The following is a 19,316-nucleotide window of genomic DNA, read 5'->3' as shown; positions in this document are numbered from 1 at the left end:
CAAAAAACTGTAAAGCTATTGCCAGAGTTCAAGAGAGATTACTACTTGATAACTGACAAGTTATCTAACATTAAAGTTTTCAACTTTAAGATTTTAAGAATCAATTTAATCAATTTCAAATGTTACATACTATTTCAGAACTATAAACTATCCCACCTCAAAATACCCACAGTTAAATACTGATTTAAAAGAAAGTCCTGCTGACAACACCAGTAACGCATACACAAAATATGAATTGAGAATAACTAAACCCAAAAATGTAGTCAAAGCATTGGGCTGAATAATTTTAAGATTATAAAAATACATATGTAAGATGAATAGCCTACTACATCTATAGTATTCTTCTTAAAAATATATATCCAAAGTAAATACAGCAAAATGCAAAATTTTACTAAGTTTAGATGAGGGACACGAGTGCTATGATTCCCTGTATTTTTCTGTATATTTTGAAGCCTTTTACAAAGTGGAGAAAAATACATATAATTGAAATATCTACAGAAAGAATGGTAAATATATACATGCATACACATATATATACATATAGCATTCTAGCAAATTCTTCCCAAAGATCTCCATACTAGTTGTTCAAAAAAGAAAAATGTTTACTTATTTTTAATCTTCTACCTGAACGAATCTGGCAACTTTTACACAAACTAAACCACCTTTCCAGAGTGGAATGGGGAGACCTACTCAGCATACAAACTTTACGCTTTATGAATTTTACGTTTCTTTAAAGGGGAGCCTCTGTTAGTATAACTGTGTTCTAGGAAAAACAAACAAACAAAATCCAAAGGTAGTTTTTTCTGCCTTGATCCCCCACTTGATCATTACCTTAGTTTTCTAGGTTTTTAAGTAGGACTTCACAGGTTTCACTCACTGTATTGGGTTGAATGATGGTCCCCAAAAAGATATGTTCAAGTCCCAATATTCACACCCAGTGAATGTTACATCATTTAGAAAAAGAATCTTTGAAGGTAAAGATCTTGAGATGAAATCATTCTGGATTTCCAGTGGGCCCTAAATCCAATTTTAAGTATTCTTCTGAGACAGAAGAGACTAAGACACAAAGGAGAAGACCATGTAAAAGGCAATGGTAAGAGGGATGCGGCCATAAGTCAAGGAAGCCTGAAGCCACCAAAATCTGGAAGAGCTAAAGGATCCTAGAACCTTTGACGGGAGCGTGGCCCTGCTGCCACCTTGACTTCAGACTTCTGCCCTCTAGAACCGTGAGAGAATAAATTTTTGCAGCTTTAAGCCATCATGTTTGTGGTCACCGTTACAGCAGCCACCAGACACCAATACAATCTCAGCTTCCCAAACATTCCCCTACCAATTCAAATAGCTACCTAACACAGTACCTGCCACAACTTTACTTGTTCTATAGAATTTCAGTCCACATTTCCTGTGCTCCTCCCCAAGCTCTTGCCTGAGCCCCTACCCTTAGATGCTATATGTGTAGATATGTATAACCTATTCTGAAACTTACATCAACTGTCGCAAAAGTAGGTCTGTACCATTTTTGCTGTTATCTGCTGGAATTCAAGGATGGGTAAAATGACAGGGCACCATGGACACAAATGCAGGTGTGTGGGTAAAAAGTACCACTGAACTTGGTCTTCAAATAAGAGAAAACCAGTCATGGTTTATAATATAAAAAAGAGAAGCAGGAATAAGTGATATTATTGGAGTATAGTTTCCAGTCACAAGCAATTACAGAATTTCTGAGCATAAGTACGACATGATGTGATTTACAAAAACTAATCTGGTTAAAATGTGAAGGCTACATTACAAGATGTGTTTAAACCTAACATCAGTTTATGAATCAGCTGTATCTTATCACTTCCAATTTCACAGAAATAAAAGTAATTGGATTCTGCAGAAATCGTGACAGTTAAGACTCAACTACCTTCCTCAATTCAAATCTCCAAGGCCTTAGGCTGTTCAAACCAACCTGCCATGCAGTTTCCGGTTTGGATGGCATGGCCCTAATCCAAATGATGCAGCTTCTGCACATCCCTGCAAAGGAAGTCACAGCAAGAATGCAGAGCAAAGAACAAGAAATGGTTGGTGGAACAAGGACAGATGTCCCCAGATAGAGGCCAGAAAAGGGACTGCAGCGGTAGCAAGTGTACAGGAAGGGTCTGGAGCTAGACCCAGGGACCAGTTTTCACATTTGTGCAGCAAATATTTACAACATCCCAGAAAACAGATTCAAGTGATGAGTGAAAATCAATTAACTCTACGAAAATCATTGAGCACATTACTTAGAGCAAAGCTTCTAAATTAATAACACACTAGGTTTTGGGGTTGGTTTGTTTGTTTTTACCATTAAAGAGCATGTTTTAGAAATAAAAGCTTATATCTCCCTAAAAATCCAAAACTAATTTACCAGCAAATATTGCCACTTTATCTATAAGACATGTCCTGAACCTCACAATTTCTCTCCTCTGCACTGTAACCTTAATCTACGCCTTCATCATCTTTCAAATGGACTAGCAATTGCTTTTAATCCATCCCCCTGTTTCCATTCCTGCACATCATGATCTGGTACTTATTACCAAAATGGTAGTGAGAGTAATAGTTTCAAAATCTAAATAAGCTCATATCACTCACCTATTGAAATTTCTAATGGCTCTTTGTTGCCCTGTCATGCTCTGGCCCTGCTGACCTCTCACTTCACTCCTGGTCCACTGCTTTCCAACTGGGGTGGGCTTTTTTGCACCTGCTACAGACCCTGTTCGTTCCTTCCTCAGCACCTCTGCACTCTCTACTCCTGGGGTCCCTAATTTTGAGCCAGCTGCCTCTTCATCCAGGTCTCACCTCAAATGACCACTCCCCAGACCTTCCATAACTAAAACAAACCCTCCTAATCACCTGCCATCACTCTTTGCTCCTAACAATTAGAAACTGGCTAAAGACCAACCATCGCCCAGCTCCCAACACTATCCTTTGCATGACACTGTACTAATTCTGAAATTATCTTGTTGTATTTATTTAACTAGAATGTAATTCCCATGAGAGCAGGAACCCTATTTGTATGCACAACACAGAGCAGGAACTTAGTTGCTGCATGCAGCACAAGCACTTTGGTAAACAGTCTGGTATTATTTCCTGAAGTGGAACATTCACATATGCCTAGCAACTAACTTCCTAGGTATATACCTAAGAATTTCCTAATTTCGTATGTATACACCTACCTAGTTTCTATACTTAAGAGAAACTCTTGCACAACTACAATAGAAAACAAGTTCAAAAATATTCTTAGAAGCACTGTTCACAACAATAAAATCTGGGAAACAACCCAGATGTCCACAAACAGAAAACTGGATAAACTGTAGTCATAATCACAGAATGAAATATACATATATTATAAGATGAATAAATTTTAGTGACAAGTAATAACATAGATGAATTTTAGCAATGTAATAGTAAGTGGAGGAAATTCTAGAAATTAGAGCATCATAATCTTTTTATAAAACTTAAAAGTAGCTTTTTAAAAATAAAATATTTTTAGGAATATCTTGATGTAATAAAACCACATTAAAAGGAAAGCAAGAGAATGAATATAGGAAACACTGTCTACACTGTTTACAACTAGGGGTTTATTGTTATTATTATTATTATTACTACTACAAAACAATATAAAGAAAGTAAAGTAAAAATGATATAGTCAGTTCAGAATTTCGGGCTTGCCCAACATTCCCATTTTGATGGGAATAAAAACGCAGATCTCTGGCTCTAGGACACAAGGTTCTCCCAGCGGATGCCTGAATGTTGCCCAGGACTGTTCAAGTTTTTTTAAAGCCCTTTCTGTAGAATGCTGTCATTATGAGCAGACATGTATGAAAGCAGATTAAGAAACTGATTTTAAAAAGAAAAAAAAAGTCCTTAAATGAACTTTTTACCTCTAACAATCAAAAATTGGCTAAAGACTACCTTTCATCACCAAGCTCCCAAATTCTTTATTCTTTTCATAAGTCCGCAATATTTCTGCCTGAAAGTACAAAACAAATGATTTTCAACACTAAAATATTTATGGAGTCAAAACAATAAAGCAACAACCTAAAAGTATAACAGACGCTAGTTAAAAAATGGAATACAGCCACTCAAGAAAATACCTGGCTGTCCTAAAAAAAAGAACCATAAGGGAGACACTTCACGTAATGAAGTGTACAGCAGAAACTAACACAACATTGTAAAGCAATTATACTCCAATAAAGATCTGGGGGAAAAAAAGGTGGACTTTTTTTTTTTACAGAATTTACAGAATTATGTAAAAAAAAATATTTTCAAGGTACAGAACAATACACATATTAAGTTACAATTTCTACTTAAAGGAGGGAGAAAAGAAACATATACATATAACTATACTCATACTTGCAAATGATTAAAATATCTCTAGAAGGAGACACAGGAGTGGATATTATAAACTCTTCTATTTCTTTTTCAGTTTGAACATCTGAATGTATTTATTATTCAAAGATTAAATTCTAAACTTTAAAATAATAAAAGAAGACTATAATGGAAAGCAAATACATTCTGAAGAACACTAGACTTTTTCAAAGAGAAACTACTCAAAGGTAGCTATTCTTATCATCTTAATTGTGTACACTCACAATCCAGATGATGAAAATTCCATTAACAAAGAGTGCACTGTTCAGTGGTTCTGACAGATCTTATTTGAAGCTTTTTTTTAACAACTCTTCCCATGCTCTGAATGCTATGTATCTTACCTACATATAAATAAGACTGGCATATTTCTCCTTTTATTTACCTTTTCTTCTGCTTGAAAAAGATTTATATCTACTATTACCAAAACTGTACCAACAACCAGTATCAATTCATGTCCATCTTCTGAATCACTAGTAAGATAGTTCACCTTTTTTTTTTCCAGATCTTTATTGGAGTATAATCGCTTTACAATGTTGTGTTAGTTTCTGCCATACAACAATGTAAATCAGCTATATTTATGCATATATCCCCATATCCTCTCCTTCTTGAGCCTCCCTCCCACGCTAGTTTGCCTTTTTAACTGGAAATTAAAAATTGACCTTATCTGCTTTTTGAAAAGAATTGTGGGGGTTTTCTTTAGTGTTAGATAATAGTATTTTTTATCTAAAATGACCTGTCACTGCCTTTGTACACCCAACCACAGACTTCAAATGTGAACTGCTGATTGTACTTCCTCGTGTGGGACATTTCAAACTAATAAGTTTTAAACCAGATAATTAAATTTAAAATTTACCATCTTCACATTACTTTTCAAAATGGAAGAAGTACTGTAACAAGTGCCAAGGAATACAAAAAGTTAAAATGGCACATCTCCAGGGGAGGGAGGGGTTAATTTTAAACATTTTTAGGGACTTCCCTGGCAGTCCAGTGGTTGAGACTTCACCTTCCAATCAGGGGATGTGGGTTCAGTCCCTGGTTGGGGAGCTAAGATCCCACATACCCCCTGGCCGAAAAACCAAAACATAAAACAGAAGCAATACTATCACAAATTCAATAAAGACTTTAAAAGCAGTCCACATCACAAAAAATCTTTACAAAAAATTGTTATATTTATATATATATTTAAATATACTATAGTGAAGGCATTGTAAAAGTCATGTGGATTTTTAAGATAAACATGAAATTCCAGACATTTAGAGCTATGTAACTCACATCTGACATAAGCTGTACCTTGACAGAATGTGACTTACTAAACTACCAGCAGCTAGTTTTATTCTAGTTTAGTAAAAATGTACACAAATAACAAAACAGGGTGCTCCTTACAAGATCCCTATTCTTTTTTTCCAGAAATTTGCACTTAATTGGAAAGCAGTTAAGATAACAGATCAACTAAAATGCCTAGTGTATTCCAAAATATTCCTGATTTTGGTTATCAGTTATCACTAGGTTTGAATTACCACTAAATGGTGATGACAGATACGTTTACTTGACAGTACAGTGTATGTAATATTCTGCAGGTATTAATGCAAAATTTGAAAAAATAAAAAAACCTTTTGCTGCTTTGCTATAATGGACAGGTTTCTGTGCTTACTACCTGAGGCTCCTTTAAGGATGACACGTTTGAGTCTGGCCTTTTCATGCCACTGCCTGGTGAATAACTGCTGACGTTCACACACAATACGTAAGCTGCTGCATAGAACAGGTGACCACTGGTGACCAACCAACCTTTATATCTGTATATGCAGACATCAAATAAAAGAATGATAAATCATGTCACACAGATAAAGCAGGTAGGTTGCAGTTGAAACCTCTGTTTCTTTTAGTCAAGTTTTGTCAAATAACTTCCTCTAAGCAAACACTGGTCACTCCCTAAGGGACTGCTTTCCCTGCTACTATTCTCCAGTTCTCTACAATTCTGTACAAGAGTATATCTCAAATGGTACTTCTGTTGCAGCAGCCTCTAGCAGTGTACCCCTGTGTACAGTACTTGAAAGAGCAAACTATCAGAAGGACCCAGTATTTGCATTTACATTTGCACAGATCTTAATGACAGTTTGCAAAATTCCTACACAGCACATTCAGCTTATTCTAAGGCAACTTTCAAGTTAACTGCCCTATTTCCTGAATGTCTATTTATTTTCTCACCCACTGACTCTACTTAACCATATATTTTTACCTTCCTCTACACAGCTAGAGAGGAGAGAGAAGAGTATGAAGAGTCAGAGGAAGTTTCTAAGTAAAGTATATTCTGTAGGTAATGACCAGGATAGTGCCACAAGTGCTATGCCAAATAAACTGTATACAACTGGATTTTTTAATCAGTCATTATTGCAGCACTGTTTTTATAAGCCTATTATGTACATCTTATTGCCTTCTTAACTCATATTCAGAGGACTCAGGAGAAATAATGTTTTTCTTATTGTTGCCTATTGGTTCATTAAAATTTGTATTTCACAGAATGAAGCTAGTTATCTCACCTGAGAGATGGAAGACTAAAAAAGCATCTAAGGAATAAAACTACACCACAAAATGTGAACCATAAAAAGCTTGCAGAAGCATAAAGATTATCTAGTAAAGCTGGAATCTGCTACCTGAAAACTTCAATATGTAATTTTAGGGCTTCCTAGGTGGCACAGTGGTTAAGAATCCACCTGCCAATGCAGGGGACACGGGTTCGATCCCTGCTCCAGGAAGATCCCACATGCTGCGGAGCAACTAAGCCCGTGTGCCACAACTATTGAGCCTGCGCTTTAGAGCCCATGAGCCACAACTATTGAGCCCATGTGCTGCAACTACTAAAGCCCACGCACCTACAGCCCATGTTCCGCAACAAGAGAAGCCACGGCAATGAGGAGCCCGCGCACTACAACGAAGAGCAGCCCCCACTCACCGCAACTAAAACAAAGCCCGTGCACGGCAAAAAAGACCCAACACAGCCAATTAAATAAATTAATTAATTTTTTTAAAAGATATGTAATTTTATTTTACTGAGCCATGCTGTGCACTGGTCCTACACTAACGTCAATGAGATGACCAGGCACATCCACAGTATAATTTTACAACGCAGCTACAGAGCTTCAAAAATAGAGATCTTAAAAATGTTTTAATATCTAAAAGCAGAATTTATGTCACTTTCTCATATTAATAACTTCTAATACTACTTTAAATAACACATTAATTCAAAACACATCTTTTTAAAATAAAAAATGTAAAACAAACTGACTGGATTTCTTGACAATTGGATGGATTTAAAATATGTTAGTTAATGTTGTCAAATACCTTTGGAAAATCAGAAATAATATATCACAACTATTAAAATACAAAAACATATACACTCAAAGCAGCCCGCGAGTATACTATTCACTCAATATATAATATTATCTACCATTTATTATGTACAAACTATATGATACAAATATCTTCTTAATTCATACATCAACCCAGTACGGTAGCTAGGTAATTTTATACCCATTTTACTCATTAGATAAACAGACTCAAGAAAGGTTAAAACACTTCTGCAAAATCATAATACTAGTAAGAAAGAATTCAGATTTAAGTATGACTTACATTAGGTTTATGCACTAAGGCATGCTGGGTTTCCTAATGATCTCCTAATGAGGAAGCACCGAGTGAAAAATCCAGCAATGGTCATTCTTCAATCAATGACTTCCCAGGCAGCTGGGTTTGCTAATCATCTCCTGTTCCGCCACCATTACGTATCTACAAAAGTCACTAACAGGTGCATTCATGCACACTTAAGCTCACTTTGATAAAAAGACAGACAAAATTTAATATAACCAACTGCCTTTTCAGAGAACTTATTTTAAACACATGCACACACATATCTAACAAACACAATTAAGACTTTTCAATAGCGCAATAAAATGTTATCGCCATAATTTTTAAAAGCCCCAGCAAATTATATACCTTAGTACGGACTGACTTTCCTATTTCCTGTGTATTCTTTCTACCTCTAGCTTTTGCCCTTTTCCAAAATCATATTCTTCTGCAGCAAATATTTTCTGTGAGCATTTACTCTGTTAAGACCTGTAGTAAGCACTCCACTGCATAATGTCATTTATTCATCACAACAGCTCTCTAAGTAGTATCATTACCACCACTTTGCAGATGAGTAAACTTGTGATTGATCAGATTACCAAGAGTGACAGAGCCAGGAGGTGTCCCCATACTGAAAGCTCCAGAGTTCACTCTCCTAACTACCACTAACTATCTCATAGTCCACCTGGGAAGCCTTCCTAAAATACAAATTGGATGATATCTGTTCCTGCTCAAATAAAATACCTGCAAGTGTTTTCAAACACCTACAAAATAGAGTCGAAACTCCTTAGCATATTAGCCTTATCATCTCCAATTAATCCTCCTCATTCCCCACATTACTGCCAACATACACTACCGGCCATTTTCCAGATTCGTGCCATACTACTCCACCTGTGTCTGTTCTCACATCAACCCATCAAACCAGCCTCAATCTGTTGGAACCAAGCCATCTCTCTAAAACCCAATTCAAATGCCACTCTTCATGAAATTTTTTCCCCAAAATTTATGACATACACACACAATTAAAAAAAATAGATTTTTCCCTTTTGGAGACCCCCACAGCATTCTGTAGTTTTTCAGGCTACTATATCATTCTACCTTGTTCATATAAATTTCTTCTCTCACCTTTCAGACTACATAAATACCAAGAGAGGTACTGTTTTTTGTAATCTTCATTTCCTATGTATCACCTGCACATAAAATGTTTGTAGAATTAATTCTGGGCATAAAACTTGTCTTTTAAAATGTGCGTCACACTTGTCAGTTATACTTGAGATTACTATCTTAAAATTTGACTTTCAGATAACCAACCCCATCAAATATCAATACTTAAACCAAGCTGTTTAATTCTTAAGTTGTAAGCACATTCTCCCCATGTACAGCTAACAACAGCTAGTCAACAAGATCAAACTCTTCCCTACTCAGAAGGAAGCATATAACAGCATGATACAAGTGGAAACAACTGGACACCATTAAGTTCATGAAATATGTCTTTACAGATTTTAATTTTACATTTTCTATTTTTCCGTATATGAATAATACATTCTTGAAAATACATCTATGCAATACAGCTTAAAGACAAGAATTGCAAAGGTAGCAATCTAGCTTTTATAATATTAACAATACAAACTAACCCTGAAATACCACTTAAATTCACTGTGCTACCAGAAATAACTTTTTAATGATATGAAAGAAAAAGTTTTTTCTTAGTATAATTTAAATGCCTCCTTTAAAAAAGCAGCAAAGAATGTGCAGTCATCTTTAACCTACCATACCACAGCTCTACTTACAACCCTGAGGCCAACTAGTTCCATCATGTGTCACATTCCTGTCACCTCCCTTGATCACTGCCCCGTAAGGCAAGCTCTTGCAACATACTTGCCTGACCAGAGAGTGAGTACCTACCTCCTCCTAGCCCGATTCAGGGCTAGAGTTGTAGGAGCTCAGTATCACAAACAAATAGCTGACGGATTTGGACTGTTACAGTCAGTCATGGTATGAAAGAAAATATACTGTTCAATAAATAGATTTCAAAAATTATTTGTAACTACCTACAAATAGGTATAAAAAGAAATCTAGGATAATCTTCCTGAATATTAATGATTGTTACTTCTGAGTGGTAAGATTTTGGATATACCCTTGTACAACCTGATTTTTTATAATGGGCATATATAAATTTTTTAAGGAAAGACTGCCTCTTTTAAAATGAAAAGTATTCAGCTTCGGACCCACCCCCACTGAGAGCACACACACACACCCACATTCTGCTATGAAAGCTTCATTCACTTCAGGCTTCATCTACCACTTCTGCAGACATGATTACAAATCTATATTCTTAACATCTCTGGCCACACCTATCCCCTACTCCCCAAGTCCCAATTCCCCATTGCTAACTGTCTCCTAGAAGGAATCAACTGAATTTTCCACTGGCAACTCAAATGAAATAACTCAAATATAAAATCCCACTTGTCCACAAACACTAGCTCACCCTCATTATTTCCCAATGTGCATTAGGAACAAGAAGTGCAGTAAGTCCCCGAGTCACTCAAGTTTGAAACCTAGAGGTTGTCTTTAACTTGGATTTCTCCCTTACCCCATACACAAAATTATCAAGCCTGCCATGCCACCTCTGTAATGCATTTGACATGTAATCTTTCATTCCTACAAACACCATACTAGTTTCAGGCCTTCATTATCTACGTTCTGAAATACCACTAATAACCACAGATTAAGCAATACATATGATAAAGTTTACTATCCTCAATACAAAGCTTAAAACACAGCACAAGAGTGAGCAACAAATGTTTTTTGATGAATGAATGAATAACTAGTCTTACCACTTCCCATCTCTTCTTCCTCCAGCAAATCATTTTGCAATTATTCAATCTTCCTAAAACACAGTTCTAATCAGGTCACAAAAGCCATCATTTGGCAATGTCATGTGAATAAAATAAAAACTCAGCTTGGCATTCAAACCATTCCAACATGGGGACTCTTCCTCTCTCCTGGGCTTTATCTCCCCGAATTCTACTCCACTACCCACATAGATTGCTCTATTTTCTCATCTCTGTCTTTGCTCATGTACCTCATGAAATACCATCTCTCATAGTTTTACCTCTCAAAATCCTGTTTATCCTTCAAAGCTCGGTGAAAATGTCACTCCTCCACCTCCACAATCCCAAAGTAACCTGCAAACTTCCTTGTATCAGAGATCTCATAGCATTTTGTAACTTTCTTGGGTCACTTAACATACACTGATCTGTAATTAAAATATTTATAAATATATTCACCACCAAACGAATTTTAAGTTTCCTGTAAACAAGAACCACAACTTTTATTTACTTATCTCCCATTCACCTAACATAATGCCTACCACAATTACATAAAAGATTCCAGGAAATGACAGACCTATTCATCAATAATAACAAAACACAACAGCAGTAGCAGCTAAATTTGAGTGCTTTATATATGCCAGATACTACCCTAATATACATATAATTTCACTTACTCCATGAGGAAGGTACTGTTATCATCTCTATTTTACAGATAAAATAACTGAGGCAAAGAGATAATTAACTTACTCAAGGTTTAACACTATAATATTCTTCAACTGGATAAATAATACTACAATTAACATCTTTCTATATATAGCTAGCTCCTTACTTTGGACTACTTCATTAGATTCTAAAAATTATAACATTGAATCAAATAGTATAGATGTTCTGATGATTCTGAGACCTTTAAATGTTTTCTAAAATGATTAACTATTGTATAAACCACAAAAATTTTACTGCCTCCTTGTCAGCCTTGTGCCAGAGTGAGTCAAAAATTATCTGCACTGTTGGCTGCACTGTCTTATCAGCGCTTTCCATTCAAGGCTACTGTCTCCCCAGTCACTGCTGTGCAAGTGTGAATGTGTTACATCAGTTCATTTGCAACTGTGGTGCGAGCAAAAATAGGTACCCCCCTTGTGATGTGCACGAAAGAAGAAAGCGTGCAGTGATTCGCTTTTTGTGGTCTGAGGGTGTACCTGGTGCCGTTACTTATCGAAGACTTTGTGCGCAGTATGGAGAAAGTGTTCTGTCGTGAAGAAGTGTGTATGAATGCATAGAGAAGTTGAAGGTTGCACAAGTGTTAGCCAACAAGAAGGAGCCAGACGCCCATCCACATGAAGACATGAAGACAGCAGTGCATTCGTGGCTCACAGCTTAGCCTAAAACATTTTTTAATGAGGGAATACAAAAGCTTGTTGACAGATGGACAAAGTGTACTGAAAAGCAAGGAGATATTGTCGAAAACTGATGTATTTGTCTTTTCTAAGTTAATTAAAATAAATTCTACAGCCAGAATGCAGATAATTTTTGACTCACCCTCATATGTCACCATTATTTTCCCATTCTCTTGGTTCAAGCAGGCAAAGGATGACATGCATAATTCTTGATCTTAAATAATAATACTCTTATGGCTTATGACCAGTGTTTTGGGGTAGTTATTGCTATTGTCACAAATGATGTTTTAAGAGATACTCTGCCTGGGGAGAAAAAGATGGCAGCGAAGTAGAGGGACGTGGAATGCATCCCTCTCCACAGATGCACTGGGAATGCACCGAAGGACGCAATAATTCCCACAGAGAACCAGCTGAACACCAGCAGACGGCCTCGGACACCAGAAAGGACCGCAAGAAGCCCGATATAACCGAAAGAAAAAAAAAAAAAAAAAGAGAGATACTCTGCCTGAATAATTTACTGGGTGTTATTTCATAGTATTTACATAGACAAAAGGAAATCAAGCTCTTAACCTACTCAAATATTCATTCAACCTTTGACAATATTCCATTCATTCATTTATTCAACAAACCTTTATTGACAGCCCTTGAGGATCAGCTATGATACTAATCCCTGGTCATAAAACAAACAATCCCTGCCTTCAAAAGGATCACAATTCTTTAAATGCCAAAGTCGGCTTGAGCTTGGGTGAGTAGGTTCATGAATCAAAAACTGATTTAAAGATGGGTCACTCTCAAGTCAGTTTAGTACTGACTCCAACCAGAAGTGTTTAAATTTCACACAGAGAAACTCAAATGTGACAGAACTAATGAAGGGTCAAAGAAGTTCAACTAAGGTATAATCAAATAAAGGAAATCCAAAAATAAAAGTCTTCAGTTAGAAAAGGTAACAGTTGAGACAAAACAATCTGTAAAAGCATGAAGAGTACACAGATTTGAGATCATCAAATCCAAAATCATCGAATGGGTAGGATCCTTTGATGATGAATGAGATAAATAAGGAAAAGGCATAAGTTCTACTTCCCACAGCATGAAATAAAATTATGAAAACCAGTGCCTCAAAATGCAATAAATAGAGGTATAAAATAAACTGAAAAGGTTCTGGGAAAAACTGAGACAAAACTATAAATCACCGCTCAAAGAAACAGGGCAATACTTAACCCTTCAGGTACTATCAGAGAGAGAAATCACGCTGTCCCACAGCAGCAGAACTATTTTTAACTGCAGGTCACTAGTGGTAATCAAATACCAAGATTAAGCCCTAGGCCTGATCCATTCTAGCAATTTCTAATTCAATCCTCTGACTGTGGCATTTCAAACTAATTCCCAGGGTGATCAATCATAACACTGGGATGAGATTTAAAGGATCTCATCTTTCAGCTTGTTCTCCTCTCAAACTCATCTCTACCATCAACCGTGCTATTAAAATGGGTCTTTTAAGAGATGATATATATCGTGATATCAATATGTCAATTTGAAACTTACCGGTGGCTGACTTTGTTTTCAGCTCAAAGGGACCATTTTCCCCTCTTGTTGTCCCCTTTTCCCCTCACTCAGTTCTACCACACTACTGCAAATACACTGATATGTTAGGGATAATTCTTATTAATCATTCCCTACAGGCCCTGCAGTGCTTTGCATATGGCAGATGGTTAATGTATATTAAATAGATTAAAAACAGCAATAAAGTGCTTTTTCCACAATTCTCATAGTACACAGAAAATTATCACACTCCCATGTAAACAACCCATGGTTAAAGACCAAGGGTGTTTGTACACTAACAACGTAAATGATGTGCAGACCTACTTCTACTAATCATTCAAAGCTGGATATAAGGCAAGTTGCCAGCAGTCATAAGATTTTAAACTGATTAAGTTCATTCATAGGTTTATCTTCTCATTCATTCACACTTCTGGTTTGATGACTTCAAAGTAATCCAAGAAGACTTTTTCAAGGATTTTAAAGAGTCCGCAAAAACAGCATACATCAAGAGAGGAGAAACATACAGCTATTTTGACATTTTCTCCAGAAGAAAAATGTACCAAATTTTATTATGACTTCAAAGAAGTTTATCTAAAAAATCAACTTATTTCACCTTCCAATTCTACGTTAAAGGAAGAAAGACTTTCTTTTACAATATATAAAAGGTATATGATACAGCAATTTCCCAACCATCATTTTTAACACATTAAAATAATGCAAAGTTTATAAGCACAACCTTTGCACTCTAGTAAAAACACTCTGGAAGATAATAGCTCTTACAACAAAAAAAGAGGAAAAGACTCACATGCTTTGAAAAGTATTACCACAAATAACGGAAAACTAAAGTATCTGTGGGAGGGGAATGCAAAGGACTGGTTCCTCTACAGCTTCTTACAATTAAATTGAGTCAATGGAAATTTTCCTTTTAATCATTTACTCTCTCTTCACTTTAAGTTAACCCCAAATTTGTTTAATAAAAGGCAAATGAAAAAATTCAGACATCCTCACTCAAAATTATTTACATCCAATCTGATCAAGTCACAGAATCCAACTGAAAGTTTATCTCAGCCAGCCTATCTAGCCATCTAAGCAAGATCCGTATTCTTCTCGAGTCTGTATAAGCCTAATATTCCATAATGTCCACCTCACAGTATTTTACACCAAGAATGACATCTTGGGATAAGATCCAAAGTGTTTTTATTTATGTCTCGGCTCTCATTATTTTGATTACAGTATTATTTGCAATTTTTAAATTTACCTCTAACAAAAAATCTAACTGAAAAATGATTCTACTATGTTCCACCAACATCTCAACAACTCCTGTACAAACCAACTTTATAAGTGGTGCTCTATATCTAAATCATCACTAACATCCTTTTATCTATGCCAAGCAAAACATCTGCCTGTCTTCCCATTATTTCTTTTGTTGCGCTATTGTTGTTTGCACTGTCAACTGAAGAAAAACGCACAACCCAAAAGTTTCAAGTTATGTTTTATTCAAGGACTGTACTGAGGACTATAGCCTGGGAGACAGCCTCTCAGACAGTTCTGAGGAGCTGTTCAGAAGAGATCAGAGACAAGCCAGGATACAGTTTTTGCAAAAAAAAAAAATTTAGTGGAACATCAAAAGATTACTGCTAATCACAAGAAACAGACATCCCAAGTGAATGTTTTCAGTGTTTTTCTATATATGAGAAGATGCAAGAGTCTGGGCTCACTGAAATTATTCCTTAATCCTGTTTTTCTCCATCTGGAATTCCCCACAGGGCACACTATCAGAGCAGCTGCAGTGGCTGATGGCTTGAGGGGGGCACGTTCATTGTTTACTAGAATGGCAGGCACCATTTTTTTGTCCACAGTATTCTCTACAGATTAAATAAGATACTGCATATAAAGCTGACAGCACAGTGCCTAGAATATAAGTCTTCAAAAATACTGTTAGCACTACTACTTGTTTCTCCACATGATTCTAAAAACCTGGCTGAATCTTCCCTCTCCTCCTTTTCTCGTGCTCCACACCCCCAACAATACGCTGATGACTCAGGCTGTAGTTACCTATGACACCAAGGTTTCTTCTGCTCTATCTGTGCTTAGACACACCCTCACGTACTGCTTTAGTGTGTGCCTACTGTGTACCAGCTGCTGTGCTAGACACGGTATACAGTGAGTAAAGCTGGCATGGTCTCTGCCCTCCTAGAGCCTGAAGTCCACTGCCTCTCTCACAGTCATTTAGCAAACCAAGAGAAAAGGGTAACACAATGCCGCTCTGATTAGCTCTTACAACAAAAGCTGTAGTGCAAGGATGATAAATAATATACTAAATTAGATAAGGAAAATAATAGGATTCCATTAAGATAAGGGACAGAATCAAAAGAGAACCATTCTAAAATTCATTAAAAACAGCACAAAATTTCCTAGAAAACCTATAATGAGTCAAACAACCATAAGGTTAAAAATATAAAGACACTATTTTGACACACCAAAAAAACACTGACCACTGATCAGTCTACAAGGTAAATCGGATATGGGTATAAACAGGCAATATATTCCAACAGATTTTTTTTAGCTTTTTAGAAAAAAAAAATCACACAGAATAAAGGAAAATACGTATATCAGTGGAAAAGATATCCTTTAGATAATCAATTCTAAAGGATTTCATGCATTTATAAAAAGGACTGAACTGGCATTAATACTGAAATTTTTCTTACTAGTAGATACTCAAGAAAAGAGGTGCTCACGCCAAGCTATGAGTGCAGGCTTGTGGCTGAGACCCTGCTGCTGACTCAGAGTCACACAAGTAGAGTGGTTTTCCAAAGTACACTCATTTTCTACCACATGAAAATCTATCCCAAACTGTTTTTCAGTATATGGCATTCTTGAAGTGTGGCAATCCAAGAGAAAGACTATAAGAAAAAACATAGCCAGCTATACATGAGATCAAATTTATTCCTTTGAGAAATATGACTAAATAAGGAAACAAGTGAAATAATAGAAACATCTGATACATATCCAAACCTCTTAGCCCTTTAAAAAAAATTGTTTCCTTTTTTTTTGCATTGAAGTATATTTGATTTATAATATTATATTAGTTTCAGGTATATAGCATCATGATTCAATATTTTTATAGATTATACTCCATCTAAAGTTATTATAAAATAACAGCTATATTTCCCTGTGCTGCACAATATATCCTTGTTGCTCACCTATTTTATACACAGTAGTCTGTACCTCTTAATCCCATACTCCTATCTTGCCCCTCTTTTCCCTCTCCCCACTGGTAACCACTAACTTGTTTTCTATACCTGTTAGTCTGTTTTGTTACATACATTCATTAGTTTATTTTTTAGATTCCACACATAAGTGATAACATATAATATTGATCTTTCTCTGACTTATTTCACTAAGCATAATACTCTCTAGGTCCATCTTGGTTGTTGCAATGGCAGAATTTCATTCTTTTTTATGGCTGAGTAGTATTCCACTGTATATAAATATCACAACTTCCTTATCCATTCATCTACTGAAGGACACTTGGGTTGCTTCCATATCTTGACTATTATACATAATGCTGTTGTGAACACTGGGGTGCATGTATCTTTTTGAGTTAGTGTTTTTTAAAATTGCTTCCCTGTATGAAAACAACAGATGTAGCAATACCAGAGAGAGCAATGTTGGTGCTTTTCAGGTTCAGTGTATCTAGGATGAGAGTCTACTTTGCCACCTCACCAGCTGATATCAATCAATCTTCCTCTTTAAGCTTGTGATACCTCCTTTGCAAAACAGGGAAAAGCAGATATCTGTATTTTCTATTGTATGTCTAACAAACATGTGTAAGAATACAATCTTTAACTGCTTTGAGAATTTTATGCTGATGTCTAAGTATCTTATGTCACTGAAATATAGCCTCTAAAATTAAGGTATCTCATTTTACATATTGATTTACTAATATAAGACTTATCCCGAAATCCTGGCTAATTTTATTTCTTAATATTGACAGCTGTGATGAATAAAAATAGCAATTCATCTATAAAAAAGCTTTAAAAAACTATTCAGGTTGAAACTGAGGAGAATTTTTTAAACTATACTTAGAAAACAATGTCATTGCTGACTAACAACTGGTTTATAATGAACAGTGAGGATTCATACCCGCCTCTTCCTGTCATCAGAAGTGAAATGCCAGAGCTCTTTGTTTTGCTCTAATGAATATCCTCACTTTCTATCCTGTAGCAGGATTATTTCTGAAACTATCACACCATAACCTCTTCAACTGTCTAATTATTGAATAAATTTGTGTCTCTGTTAATAGTTTCATGGTACTTTCCATCTGCTTTGAAGAATTTATTAGGTCATTAATGAGAAAAAACAAAAAGGAAGGAAATTAACGTTTATTAAGCACCAAATGCATGCCAGACACTATAAAAATTAACCTACATATGTCATACTTAATTTAATCTTCAAAAAATCCTGTGAGAAAAGTAAAGTAGCTACCCCTGCCCCAGCCCCAAGGTCACATGGCTCTAGAATAGTACAGCCAGAATCTGAATAACAGCAACCCCTTACTTCAGACCATGCTATTACCTGTGATTTTGGCTTTTTAAAAAATCTTCCTGCTTTTTCAGATTATAAAAATAATATCTGTTCATTGCCAAAATTCTGAGAAGTTCAAAAAATACAAAGGAAATTAAGAACTATCTAAATTCCTACCATCCAGAGATAATCACTGCTTATATCTTAGTGAATTTTTTCTTTATAAAAAAGAAAAGTTTGGGGGGGGGTTGTTTTTACATTAAATTACAAGTTAATATATGGATACACTCATTAAAATTCAAGTGGTAGTCAAAGTAAGCCTTTTCTTGTCTCCAACTCCAGTCATTATCAATAGTTTTACTAAAAAGACTTTCTTCTATGCCTGTATGTGCTTATATACAATATAAATATGGTTCATTTAGTGTGTTTTCATAAATATCTTACTTTTCTGTGCATGTGTGTGTATTATTCTATACCTTGCTTTTCTGCATCTTCTGTGTCTTGATGATCTTTCCAGGTCTGACTCACGCTTTTGACTGCTAGCTTTTGTTTGATACAGTTCAACCTCTTATAGAGTTCTTCATACCTTTTTCACTTTTATATCATGATTTTTCCTTGTTATTAAACAGTCTTAAGTAATAATCTTTATAATGGCTAAGTAACATTCTCCTATATGGATACATCATATCTATTTTTTGTTGGACATTATGATTTACCAAATCTTCATCATTAGATATACTACTACAATGAGTATCTTTGGTTAGAACTTTAAGGTCCTCATAGTGGAATTACTAGGTCAAGGGTAAAACTCCAAGGCTCTTAATGCATATTCCTAAATTGCCCTTCAGAAAAATCGCACCATTTAACACACCCACAACAGTGTATGAATTCCATTACATTATTTTTGCCTTTTAAACAGTTATTTATTCAAGGAACAGATGTTTAAAAATTATACTAAATGCTAAAATCCACCTCTGAATTTGGCTAAGATCCAGAAAATACAATTTAAACC

General features: G+C 35.7%; 1 protein-coding gene across 19 annotated transcripts in view; it reads right to left on the bottom strand.

The window, feature by feature from the left end:
• ARHGAP32 (Rho GTPase activating protein 32) overlaps positions 1–19,316 on the bottom strand; it is a 256,016-nt gene that overhangs the window by 206,336 nt on the left and 30,364 nt on the right. For 2 of the 19 annotated variants that reach the window (XM_057747404.1, XM_057747409.1), the window contains one exon: positions 3,937–3,994. The exons of the other annotated variants lie outside the window; for them this stretch is intronic. The gene's annotated coding sequence lies outside the window, so the exon portion shown is untranslated. The remainder of the gene's footprint in view (positions 1–3,936; positions 3,995–19,316) is intronic. 19 annotated transcript variants of the gene reach the window in all.

The sequence above is a fragment of the Hippopotamus amphibius genome, chromosome 9, assembly GCF_030028045.1.
Source record: "Hippopotamus amphibius kiboko isolate mHipAmp2 chromosome 9, mHipAmp2.hap2, whole genome shotgun sequence".
NCBI classification, from domain to species: domain Eukaryota; kingdom Metazoa; phylum Chordata; class Mammalia; order Artiodactyla; family Hippopotamidae; genus Hippopotamus; species Hippopotamus amphibius.
The sequence above is the reverse complement of the archived record's forward strand: the minus strand, read 5'-3'. Positions and strand labels throughout refer to the sequence as shown.